Consider the following 14,167-nt stretch of genomic DNA (forward strand, 5'->3'; position numbering starts at 1 on the left):
CACGATTAGAGTAGGTTATGAAAGTCCCGGGAAAACTTCCTAATACACTCTGTATAATTTTTAAAATTTCAAAATTATTAAAAATGTTTATTTCAAAAACCAATCATCTGCTTTTGAATCAAATTAATAATTATAATAGCAAGATAACGAAATTATTTCAAATTAGAATAAATTGCAATTTGAAATATTGTGTATAATTTTTAGCACCGTGCTTAGGTCTATCGAAGCCTAATTATAAAATATCAAGTGAATATGCCACGTGGATTAAAATAGCTTGTGCCGTAACGATTAATTTCCAGAATGTGTATCATATATGAGGTATCGTGAAGCAAAGTTTGATACGTTTTTAACATAAATTCAGACAAGCATTATTACTTTTTTTTTAATTCACCTTTATATTTTCTTAGTTTCCATTAATTAAAATGTTATATTAAATTTATTTTTATGTTACTTTTTAAAAAATTGTTTAAATAATAATATAAATAATTTTTATTTTAAAAAAATAATGGACCCAAGTTACGGAGTCAGTTGTTGATCAAGAGAACAAAAATTTAATTTATTCAGATATAAGCAGACCCGGCAATGCTTTGCTATTGCTAGATTTGAGTGTATATATATATATATATATATATATATATATGTATAGATTAAATGAACACAATTGAAACTTTGATAAAACTTTCATTTTAAAAAAGAACATTACGGAACTTCACAAAATTTAACCTTTCACTTATCTCTTTTTACCCTTTTCCTTTTTCCATTTTCCTATTTTCTCCTATTTCCCCTTTCCACTATTTCCCTTTTCTTTCTTTCCTTTTCCCCATTTTTCCTTTTTTCCCTGCGCGTAAGTCAGTCCAGTAGTTTTTTAGTCTACAGCGGACACACATACGAACATTGCCTTTTATACATATAGAAGAAGATAATCTGTATACATATATATATATATTTTTTTTTGGTCCATCGGCCCATAAATAAAATTTTTCTAAATACCTCAACCCCCAGCGCCACCTAGCGGGTCCAGTTTTTGCAGAGGTATTTCATTCCATGTAAGTAGCACTTATTCTGAATATGAGCCAAATCGGACCATAAATACAACTTTTGGAAATATCTCGACTCCAGCGCCACCTAGCGGGTCCAAATTAATTCAGAAACCTTCACCGATAATTGTTGCCTGCGCGCAACAATTCACCAAAGTTTCACCGCAATCGAATGAATGGTATAGGAACGCATACGGGACAAACAAACAAACAAAAAACATACAAACATTAAATTATATATATACATGTATAAGACTAATGTCTAACATTTTTGCGTTTGTTTCTGCTGTGGGCCATGTTAAAACAGTTCCCTTAGCATTCTTTTTTTTTTATTTGATATTTTGCCAGTATTTTTTATTCTTTCAGAGTTCGTTTTTTTCTTCTATTCTAGATTTTCTACATTTTTCTCTTGGATTTACTGAGAAAGTAGATCTTTTAAATAAATTTTATTTTATTCTATTTGAAAATTATTTTATTTAAATATTATTAACAGTATAAGATTTGGTTTTATAAATACTTATTTTTTTTTATAAAATAAATTTATTTGTTTGTTATTTTTACAACTACATCAAATATCGAGGTCATTAGCGACTATATTGTGGTTGACTTGTTATAAATTTTCCAGATCATATCCGGGAATCGAACACAGAATATTCCGTTAAGTAGACAAACACGTTACTGCTGGTGTACCTTTGTCATTCAGACAATTATTTTATTTTTTTATTTCTTTTATGTATTCATTTTAAAAATTTATATTTGTTCGCAGTTCCTCCTTCCTATTTATCTTTTTGGTGGTTGGAGGTTTAGGCGAGTAAAATTTGTGGATATTTTACTGCCGGATGGACTTCCAAACGCCAGAATATTATTTGATCAAATACAAATGCTCTTTTCATGAGAAAAACAGCATGTGTAACCACGATCTGGACCCAGAATCTCAACCCAGAAAAACAGAGACACTATCACTATACCAAGAAGTCTGTATACTTAACAATATTTATACATTTTTCAAAATTTAAATTGTCTTCCAATTTATAAATAGTATTTTATATATAACTAAAATTAAGACAACAGTTTATGTGTCAATAATTCATATCAATCCTGATTAATTTAAAAAAAATAATAATTATGATAAATTGAAATGAAAAATATAATAATGATTTACTGGGAATAACTGATTAGCTGTTTGGATCGCTACGAAATAGATTTCTATTAATGATTATTTAATGATAATAGTCTTTAGTACGATAATAGTCGATTTAGAATTAAATTAGAGAGTAAGGTATATTTATTATTCATGAAAATGAATATATTTAAAATATATAAATGAATAGAATATTGAATATATTTAAATTCTTGGAAATGGCGACAAATGTGATAAAATGTAAGAAAATACTGATAGATTAACTAATGAAAAACTTTAAGACTTAACGTGAAAGGTTTTAAGCTTATTACATCGTGCTAGTTTTTTTTCTCTTTTTTTTTAATTACTCCTATAGCTTTTGTAAAGTAACAATAGCCTAATGCACTTTAATGTAGAGCCGACATTCCCCTTAAGAACCAGTTTTCCTAACCGCTTAGATATTCATTTAGATTATAAACATCTACACTTGATCATCCCTGAGTGCATTAGAAAGTATATTAATACACTGTAAGTGATGAAACAGGTGCCATTAAAATTATAAATATAGTTTTTATTTTTATTTTTCAACATTTTAATTATTTATAAAGCTAATAATTACAAAGTTTTGCGATGTAAATTAATAATACGTAAAATTTTCTAAGCGGTATTCTGTTTCATGTAATAACAGCTTTAGAAGCCTCTTTTTTTTCATAATTTTCTTAAATAAGATTATTCTATATTTATTTTCAATTACATTTTAAATTTCTGAAAGTTATTTTTTAACATAAAATATATCAGGTTGTCTAAAAAGTACTGATTTTTTGGAGATCAAAATTGAGAATATATTGTTGTTATTGGAAGATAACAAAACACATTATAAGACGACACATACACCATTTTTTCGATGATCTATTGCTATTTTTTTCGGGAACAACATAATCTCGTCGCTAAAGAACTCCTTTGGTTTCTGGTCAAAAACTTGTGATACGTGGTTCAACAGGCCTCTTTTGAAAATAACTTATCACCATTCAGGGAATTTTGCAAAAACCGAAACAAATGATAGACTGAGGGTGCCAGTTCCGAGCTCTAAGGTAGATGCATTAAAACCTTCCAGTCTGATTCTGTCAATTTCTGACGGGTCATTAAAGATTTATGCAGTCTGGTGTTGTTAGCGGATTATACGACACGTTTTCTACTGACCAGTTCAGGCCGTTTCTTTTGAATTGTAAGATGCATAGCCCTAATTTTCGACAGTACAAATCTGAACTTATTGTTCTGCCTGGTGGCAGCAGCACGTGATGCAGGATGTCCTTCCAATCCCACCAAACGCACAGCATAACCTTCCTGGGCTCGGTGTTGGCTTTGATAGAGACTGTGGGCTTCTCCTCGTTTCGACCACGATCTTTTTTGCACATTTTTGCCATAGATTACCCACTTTTCATCAATCGCGATCAACCGCTTCAGAAATGGTTCGATTTTATTACGTTTCAGAAGAGATTCGGAGATAGGAGTTCGATCGAGTAAATTTTTCCGAGTCAGATCATGTCCCACCCAAACATTGAGCTTCTTTTATAAGTGTTGCCAGCGTTCCCCAAATAGTTAAACACTGTTTGGTGATGGGTTTTTAGGTTAATGGCAATGTCATGACTACTTACATACCGGGTTTCTTCGATTTTTGCTATTATATCATTTACTTTTTCTCTGATGTGTCACCAACTACGAAGAGCAGCCTGACATCGAAATTTCCAGAACAAAAGCGACTGAATCATCTTTTGGCTGTTGCTCTTGTGAATGTATCTAACCCTTAAACAGAAAACGTTTCTTCACTGTCCTGCGCAGCATTTGCGCCTTTATCGAAGTAAAATTGTAAAAATGTAGCGTAGTTTTGCAGAATGTTCACTCATCTTCACGGAACAACACATTACGTCTGAGTAAAAGAAGCTCTTTTGTACACATCTGCTAACATTTGACTGCCAGCTATCAAATGAAGTTTGGCTTATCCCACTGCGATTTATAAACCTTTTTTTTTCTTTTTTTTTTGTTAACCTCCGGGTCCACCGTTAGGTATTGCTTCAGAGGATGAGATGAATGATTTTTAGCGTGTGTGAGACTGTGAAAATGCCATGCCTAACCGGGATTCGAACCTGGGATCTCCGGATGAAAGGCCGAGACGCTACCACTCGCCTACGGAGGCCGGCCATTTACAAACCCTGAGATTTCAGACCCTAATGTTATCTCTTGCGCAAAAGACTCAGAACTTTTAGAATCACTATTATTATTAACTTTTAACCAATTGAAAAATAAAAAGGTAATGTTTTAAATAATGAGTGGAAGCTTCGTAAATGTTACACTCATCGTCTGAATTGTTTAACCTATATGAAATAAAATTACTTATTCCTAATCCACAGTAATTTATTTAAGTATTTGAATCTGAAAATAATCTGATAAACGTACTCTTTCTTTTGATCTTTTTGTTGAATTAATACAAAATACTTTTTGTTGTAAGAATTAATGCAAAATGAGAATCTTAAAACCGGTCCGTTTGTCATTTAAAAGTGTATTGTAATTATTTCTCTATTATTGGACTGTGCTTACTGGTTGTTTCTGTTTGTAATCTGTTTTACTTTTGTCAGTTAATATTACTGTTCGTGCTTCATTATAGTACTTTACGTGTCTTAGTTATGTTTATCAATAATAATTTATTTTGCGTAGGAAAGAATTATTATAGTTTTAAGTTCAAATACGTTCAGGATATTTTAAGGAAACGTTGGAGATATTCGCTGAAATATTTTATAATGAGAATATCCCAGCAAAGTGTAGCGTAGAAAATTTTATTTAAAACAAAGCACACAACAGGGGCTGTTGCAAATTCAAAACCAATAGCTTCCGCTAAAGTTCCGAGGCCGTAGCCGATACTCAACAAAGAATTTCCACACCTCAGTGTGGAAATTTCTCCGAGAGCAATAATTTTCATTTGTCAGTCCCTGAGGTGAACAGAAGGAATATATCTCATATACAGATGAATATTACCTACACTTTTGAGCTTAATATACTGATATGAATCAGTACATTCCACTCAGTGAATAAGACAAAGATAAACTTAACTCTCATTAAGAGTAAAAATACCTCCATAATATAATTTACTTAAGTAGCCGGCACGTGATACTAGTTTCGTATAATATTAAATGAATTTTTAATATTTTTTTTGTTTTGTTTTTTAAATATCTATCTTTGTACATATATATTTGATATCGGACTTAATTTCTCTCGTATTTTAAGGAAAAAGATGTGATGGATGAAATAATAGGTGTAAAATGTCAGTTCCTGCAAAGAATCAAACCCGAGATCAGCTGATCTAGAAGTCAGAATGTTAATCAAATACCAAGTAATTGATTAATGGAGTAATACATAATTGATACTCCAAAAACGTTAAAAATTATTTTAGGTCATTATTTGGCCTTCCTTCAGTATTAAAAAAATATATATTTATTCTTTTCCCTTAAATTGTAATTGTATAAAGTATTTTTTATACCAGATTTTATTTAATGTTTTTTATCCTTATTTAATTTTTGGAAAATAGTGAGTTATATGTATGTAAATTTGGGGAGGAACGGGTGAATGTGAATGTGTTTGTTACTTTCTATATATCTGGGTGTTCTGAGTAGGGTGAAATCGACAGTGAAAGTGAATGAGAGTTGTTACTCATTGATGTTCAATAATCGACTACTTATTCAGCAATTGACATCATTGGAAAAAATCTGATGATTGGATTATTCTACTTTTGAATTTCTGGTCCATTGATTTTAATTTATTTTTATCTACGTTACTACCCTTTAGCGACGTATTGTCATGCCATTTATATTCCTTAGAGGATGAAAGGTCAGTATACTGACCTGTAATGTGACATTTTACTTTTGAATCCTTTGAGTAATTTAATAATTATTCTCTGTTGAATAGAATAGTCTATCATTTACCATTATAAGCTTTCTTTTTTTTAATAATTGTATAAAAACAATCTTTATAAAATATTTTGTTCATCACACTAACTAACATTACTTATTTATTGATTCTTTTTATATAAATAAATATTCTACTAACACTCTGTATACAGTTGAATTCGTTATCTTTAGATATTTGCGTCATAACTATATAGATGAGTTTTAAGACTAATACCTCAGTTTAAAAAAAATAATAAAAAAACGTTAGTGATAGTATTTATGGTTCCAGATCACTTTCCTGCTATTTCGTAATATTTATATCACTACTGAATTTATAATCTATTATTGAATTTTTTTTCTCATAAAAAAACTTAAAGAAATGTTATTACTTTTACTCTCTTTGTACTCTAATTTACATATTCTAAATTACAACTAAAATGGATCAATTTAACATTATTTTACGTGATTCCTGCACAATTTGGACACATTTAAACCGGATGTTTTTAAAATAATAGTTACACCATCGCAAAATTTTATTTTTAAAAATAAAAAAACAATTGCAAAACATTACTCTATTTTTCATTGTTTTTCTCTACTCGACTACTTGATGAGAGAGGTATTGATAAGACTGGGAAGATTGAGTTTTAGCCTTTAGTCCAGAGGGGTATCACTTATCCTTCTGCGCAACAAGTATAAAAATTACAAGACAGCCTGTGCCTTGCTCTAGGTCAAAACATAAGTAAAAGGTAAATCGACAGTACTTTTCATTCTAGCAACACAAAAGACGCATCATCTGGATATTTACATTACATATAGATCTTGATACAGAAGGAAATCAGACTTTTATCAGTGGCGAGCTAATCCGGAGAGTACCATGGTATTCAGCTAAGTTTAATTTTGGTACGATCATCCACCCCAGCTGAGCTACCACGCCGAGTTACCATTTGATGAAGAATCATTAAATCCGACAGTCGCCGGTCACAAGTCTCTGTTCCAGCTTGCATAAACGAGTCTGATAGAAAAGACTCCCTCCGGTATTGAAAGTGAAACCTTTCTGCCTGCTTCTAGTAATAACGTCCACTATTAGCTCAGTGAAGCAAATCATGAATAGGCTGACATAATAAAAATTTAAACATTATTCACTATCTAATAGACCGAGCTGAGAACATTATTATATAGAGGAAATCCTGCTAAAATAACGAGTATATCTGATTAGAGGTATTACTATTGTATTTTATAATTTAATAGCAGGTAAAGGTTTACCCACAACAAATAAGTGATAATATATAACGATTAAACTTATTACGTTCATTTTATGTAGGCCTAAATACTGAAATCTATGAAAAGGAAATAATTTACTGATAAAATTGAAAATTTTGTATCATTCAAAGATACTACGCCTTTACTTTGAAAGTAATCGTGGGATCCATTGAAGATACAGTAGTTTAATTTTTAATATTAATTTTTATATAAAAACACAAACACAGGGTCTAAAATTAGAAGGAAAAAAGTGCAATAATTTTACGTTTTATTTCTAAATATACGTTCGGTCTTTTTTTCACTGAATCACCAATAAAAATAAATTTTTGACTATACAGTTTATATGTATATAAAACTCAAAAATTCTTATACAAAATTTGAACCTACAAAATAAGTGATAGGGAAAATTAATTAAATGATAGGGCAAAGTTTTGATATACAAATCAAATAGATATACGAGTAACAAAAAGCAAACTTCTCTATATGACCAACCTTTTCAAAAGAAATAACATTTTAACCAATACTACATTAAATAATTTGAATAGGTCTATTGAAATTGCTGCAGCAATGAAATGCTGCACTAGTGAGAAAGGGAGTAGTGAATGTAAGGTGTCCATGAAAATTCGATGAAGATTGGTTGAGTCGTTCTTGAGTTACGTTTAATTTAAAGTCGACAACAAACATAACCTCAATTTGAGATTACGTTGAATGTATATTTTTCATACACGCTTATGCAGTGAGTCACAGTGGTGAGTGAGTTGAAACTTGATGCTCGTGTGTAGGGTCTATTCGTTAATCTAACTTATGTAGAGTGCGTTATACTCTGAAAATCAGTGTGTTTCTGACTGCGAAATAGTGAGGGCGTCGGAAACTAAAAGATGGTCTTCTTGTGCAGAACCGCGCAAGACTTTTCTTTAAAATTAATATTATGTAATTATACTTAACATCTAACTCTTGCGTTTAGTAATACGTGCAACTATTCAATTTTATAGATCCAATTTTCATAAGATACGAATATATACTTAAAAATATAAACTATATACTATTTCATCTTCAATAGCTAGTCAACTAAGTGCAAGTATAATTTTACGTCTAAGTAAGCTAAACCTGCAACTTTTGCTCGCGAAGTAGATTGTCTCCTCTCTAAGAATACTTGAGTTTTTTCTGTTTGGGTAAATCAGTCAGAAACACTAAGTAAACAGAAAGCTATATTAAAAGCTTTACGTATAAAAGATTTGAATGGATAAAATTTCTTTGCAAGTGTGATAATCGCTTACGGCTTATTCATAGACAAGGATTTAATGCGCGATTGTCCACGTTTATATAGCTGTAGATAAAATTTACTATAGAATTCTACTTTATTCTTAAAGTCACTTTATTCTCTACCATTTTTTTTCATAAAATCTTTTATACGTTTCGTAGTTTTACTTGCCTTTTAAACTAAATATTATAAAGTAAATCAGTAATTCATTCTATATCTTCAACCCTTTTTTCACTGTATACTCCAATCAAACATACATTTAGATATATTTTTTTTTAGGATGTAAACTTTATAAAATTCCGTAGAAACAGTTAGTTATTCGAAACAACATGAAATACGTCTAAGTAGTTTGCAAGCTTTTAAAATACATTCTGACAGACAGATACGCAAACTTATACAGCAGAATGCATAACCGACACATATTTAGTGTCTATAAATAAACTTTCTTCAGGTATTGAAAAAAGTAAACTGTAATCGATCGAATTGTTCGCTGTTAAATTTTTCAATTATTTAAAAAAATTAAATTATATTTAAAATTTGTATTATTTTTTAATTATTTTTTTTTTTTTTTTATAAAATAAAATATTTAAGCTAAGTTTTTATAAATTTTTGTAAAAATAAACATATTTATATGTAGCTGGTCAGGGCTAGCTTCATTCGCCCTTCTCGTCAAGCTAGATATCGACAAATAACAATTATTCTCCAACGTTTCCCTCGTACGTCATGTAAAAGTTTTGATACGCTCCTGCTGCAAACGAAGCGACAGCTCGGGTTTGGGCGTAGTTGCTCTCTGTGAGCAGCTAACCGAGAATCTCGCACTTCGGCTGTTTCAGAGGACCGAGATACCCTAATTCTTTTAGCAACCTTTGAATAATAAAAAAGGTTATGTCTCTTTCTTGAAATAATATATTTTTTTAAGCATTAACAATCCAATATCCACAGCCAAAATAAACAATCAGAACCCATATAAGTTTTCTAAATGTGCTCATTTAAGCTAATTACAATAATAATACTAATTATTAATAACATAAAATTATAAAATATTAAATATCTTTAATATCTTAACCCGCATTAGGAATATCGTGATAATTTTAACTGGGGATAATGAACAGGCCTTTTAAGATATAAATCTGCGAAGTTTTATTAAAATCTGTCCAGTTTTTGCGTGATGTTTGCACAGAAAAGACCCTTGTTATCATTTTATTATATGTATAGAGTAGTTTTATTTAACAGCCATGATATAACAATTGGTGCTTGGATTCACCATTATGCTGCATTCAGCTAATCCAGTCTTCTGCATCTTTCTTCTCCGACTCCATTTTCCATATAATCTCAGCGCTTGATCCCACTATTCTGTTCTGGATCTTTTTCAAGCCCTTTCTCTATCTATTTTCCTTACATTGTTTTATAGGATCCACCCTTATTTGTCAATAATTACTACTCCCTTAGCATCTGGATCTTTGTACAATTATTGCTTTACATCTTTGTTAATTTATTGGTTTTGTTTTTCTATCCTTTCTTTCTTAAAAAAAATGGTTTAGAATTTTTTTGAACAGCCAACCCTTGAAGCTAATAATTTTCTTTCCTAGCTCCTAAATTAAAATCTACTTTTTTACTTCTTATAATAGTACAGTATTTTTAAATTTATGAATATTAATTTTAATAAATCAGAAGAATTTTAATAAAACTTTCTTTTAAAACCATATTCGGCGGAAAGTATTGAACCACAAACAGCTCACGAAATAAAGAGTAAAAATAATCACAGTGAATCGAATGTTAAAAAAATAAACCACATTTCAAAGACGAAATCTAGAAAGAAAATCCTAACTTATGGATGAAAATTAAAAAGAATAAACTTTAAACGAAGAAGAAGGGTTGCTATTCAGTAACAAAGACACAATAGAACGAGCTAGATTAATAAAGTTTGAAACAAGAATTTAGGCATTTTTTGAGATTAATTTTGTTTTCAAAAAACACACCAACTGTAAGAAAATGTATGTGACTCTCATTTATAAATATAATATTTTTTTTTAATTATGTCTTTAGAAATTTATTTTTTTAATCAATGAAGTAATTTTGCCTGGGGAAAAATGTAAATGAAAATATTTCGCAAATCTAAGCTTAGACTAGTACCGCAGTAAACAACTATTACTGGATTGTGGATGAATCATATTTTAGTTACAAATATTATTACGTTTTTCGCATCATTGCGGAAGATGTAAGATGCCATAAATGATTGCGTGCGCCTTGTCATTAAAAAATAATTTTTTAATGTAATAGCTACTACCAGAAAATTGGCCGTTAATTGGAATTCTATGGATACATTTCATCTAAAATAGACTACTAAAATGAGAAAAGATTTTTTATTAAGCAGTTAATAACGCATACTTTTAGATTTTTCTTTCGTTTCTCATACAAATTAAAGCGAATACCATTAAAAAGCAGTAAAAAATAGTTTATTTTTTTAAGAAAAATTCAATAATGAGAAATAAAAATGAGTAACTTAAAAAGAATGAGGGGATAAATAAAATTATACTTGATTTTTTTAAGGTTACTACGAAGCGATATAGTAAGTTTTAAAGGCGTCGAAAAATAGATAATGCCACTAGTAAAATGTACTTCACTAAAGTACTGGGACAACAATAACTAATTAGGAGCGAACATTGTTCCAAGATAAATTGCAGTAGCTTAATTATTTTTTTTTAATATGATTATTAGTGGAGCTTTCGGTGAATTTATAATTTTTTATTTAAGTAATTAAAAAGAAAAAAAACAATAATTTTTGATCTGAAAAAACTTGTACCACGCATAATTTTCATGCTTCTTTCAAATGTAATTTGTAACTTCCTTTTTATTATTATCATTAAGCGATAACAAGGAGAAATAAATAACAGATTTTATGGAAATTGTATGTAAAATAAAAATAAGTAAACGGGGATTAGTCTAGTAGTAAACTCGTCGTCGTAAATTCGCTGATTTTGAAGTCGAAGTTCTTAGGTTTAAATCATAATAAAGGCAGTTGTCTTTATTCGAATTTGAATTATAGATCGAGAATAACGGTGTTCTTTGTTGGTTGGATTTTAATTAACCACACGTCTCAGGAATGGTCGGCCTGAGTTCTTCAAGAGTACACATTTACCGGTAGTTAAATTACACTGATAAATCGCTAATGATTGTAATTGTTGATGCGACCATAAATAAAACTATTAAAAAAATAAAATAAAAATAAGTCATATTCTATTAGAAATATAGTTACAGATAAAAATACGACAAAGACATCACAAAAAAAAATTGAAATTATAATTTTCTTTCCCTATTAGTCCTGCTACAAAATCAGTACTTAAAATCTAACTGGTTATTTGAAAGGAAAATTATTAGGATATTCTATTTTTTTTTTTTTAAATCAGCAGTTATTAATTTAAATATGACGTAAAAATCTTAATGACTAATACAGATACACATTATTTCTTTGTTCATTCTCATGGAATCAATATTAAGGCATAACGAGTAAAAAAGAAAAGAAAAAACCAAGTACTATAAGTAGCGTGGTACACAAATTTAAATAGTGGAAACCTAATTTTTCTATAAGAAAAGTATGAATATACGATAGGGTGAATAATATTATACGATTTTACTAAGCATGATCTTTGAGTTAAGTGTGGAAATAAAGGAGTATGTATAAAAAATGTAACATTAATTTATTCGTTTGTTTATAGCTTAATAAAAACTGGGTCATGGAAAGAATGAATTTTCAGTTTATGATATCTTAATCTTTTACATGAATCATATATAAAACTACAATAATTTTAGTAAGAGTTAAAGAAATTATTAAAACAATTATTTTTATATATTTCCTCTTCTACAGTTAATAAAAAATGTTATGTTAGTTTTGTTTATTTATAGTCTACCTAATATTGATAATGAATGTGGATTAAAATTGTACGATTACAATTTCTGTTACGTTATATTTCTATATATTTTTTTATTGAACGTTTAGCGAATATAGGTTTAAATTTTAATGCCTTAATAGATTTAAGATATATAGTTTAAAAAAAAAGTCGCAAAGGTGCTCTTATCTAACTTGTTTAAGCAAAAAGATATTTAAACAAAGGAGCTATTTTTACAACCGCTTGACTTATAAGTACCCCTATATGTCGCTTATCCTTTAGTCAATCGAGCTCTTTTATAGGTAACCATTTATATTTTCTTTATTTTACTAGCAGATGTGTGAGCGCTGACACATACATGTTGACGGAGATTAACAGAGAATGTATTTGAAAATGTTACATTTTGTAATACAATGTAGTAACATAGATATGATTATTATTCAAATATATGTTGTATTTATTCAGTTCCTTACTGAATTATTTCCATTTTAAAATGTTTTTACGGAGTAACATGTATTCAAAACTTATTAAAGGTGCTCTTAAATAAAATCTTAAACAAAAGCAAAATCACTTTAACCTATAATCTAAGTAGATCAACTGGAATATTGTATTAGTATTACTAATAAATTAGGAGAAATTATTTTTAAATGTGCTTATATACAAATTATTTTTAACACATATTTTCGTCAACATATTAAAAATAATAAATAGATTTAAATTAAATATATTAAACGATATTTTAAACTAATAATATGCATAGAACTATGTAATAAAAGTGAAATGCTAATTCATGTGAGGAAAACATGGAAAATTAGTATTACCTGGAGCTGGAACATGGGTTGGTGGTTCCGAGCCGACCTAAGGTCGGGCTTGTACTGAATCCCGCGCCAGCGCAACGTCCCGCTCTATGGTCGATACTCTCGCCCGCATCCCCCGACCCGATTAAAATGACATTAACAACCCCCAACACCTATTTTTTTTCACCGGCCACAAAGTAAAACGAAACAATCAAAGTCAGAACTTCTTCTTTTGATGCTATTGCCAACTCACCTGATCATCAACCTTACCAAGGCCAAACAGTAATCCGATGGAAAACAATATCAGAAAGTAATAACAACGATTAGGACATTTATTTTGTTCCTAGGTAGATTATTTTATTTATAGATGGATAAAGAAATACAGTTACAATAAGCATGAAAACAGCCTAATCAAGTGTAAGTACATTAATTGTAATTGCATGATTTCTTTGTAAAATTTATTTAAAATTAACTTTTAATATTTCACTACAAACCAAATTATGGTGTGCTTGTTTAACAATCTTCTATTTTAGGAATTTGGTAAAACATCAACAGCTACTTTCATCAACTGATTTATATAAAAATATCAGTGTATGTTGTGCGTGTGCAAGCTTGCGTGTAAAATATGGTACTTTAGGTAATGATAATTATCTGGTTTTCTACACAATACCTTTCATTGAATAACAGCTTTTTAAGGTTGGATTTTTTATTTGAGTGTTCTAAAAAGATTAAAAAAATTTCATTACGCTTGACCTTCCGTTTAAGTTAATTTCTGTAAACAGTAATTTGACGTACTTCTTCTACATGCCTCTATTCTACGATGCTGTTTCAGCCTCTTCTTCTGTAATTCTTTGTCTTTACTCCCTT

At 29.5% G+C, this 14,167-nt stretch overlaps 1 protein-coding gene across 1 annotated transcript in view; it reads right to left on the reverse strand.

The window, feature by feature from the left end:
* LOC142318336 (uncharacterized) overlaps positions 1-13,371 on the reverse strand; it is a 353,802-nt gene extending 340,431 nt beyond the window's left edge. The window contains exon 1 of the mRNA XM_075354919.1: positions 13,325-13,371. The gene's annotated coding sequence lies outside the window, so the exon portion shown is untranslated. The remainder of the gene's footprint in view (positions 1-13,324) is intronic.
* Between the last annotated feature and the right edge of the window lie 796 nt (positions 13,372-14,167).

Source organism: Lycorma delicatula, chromosome 1, assembly GCF_047948215.1.
Source record: "Lycorma delicatula isolate Av1 chromosome 1, ASM4794821v1, whole genome shotgun sequence".
In the NCBI taxonomy this organism is placed as follows: Eukaryota; Metazoa; Arthropoda; class Insecta; order Hemiptera; family Fulgoridae; genus Lycorma; species Lycorma delicatula.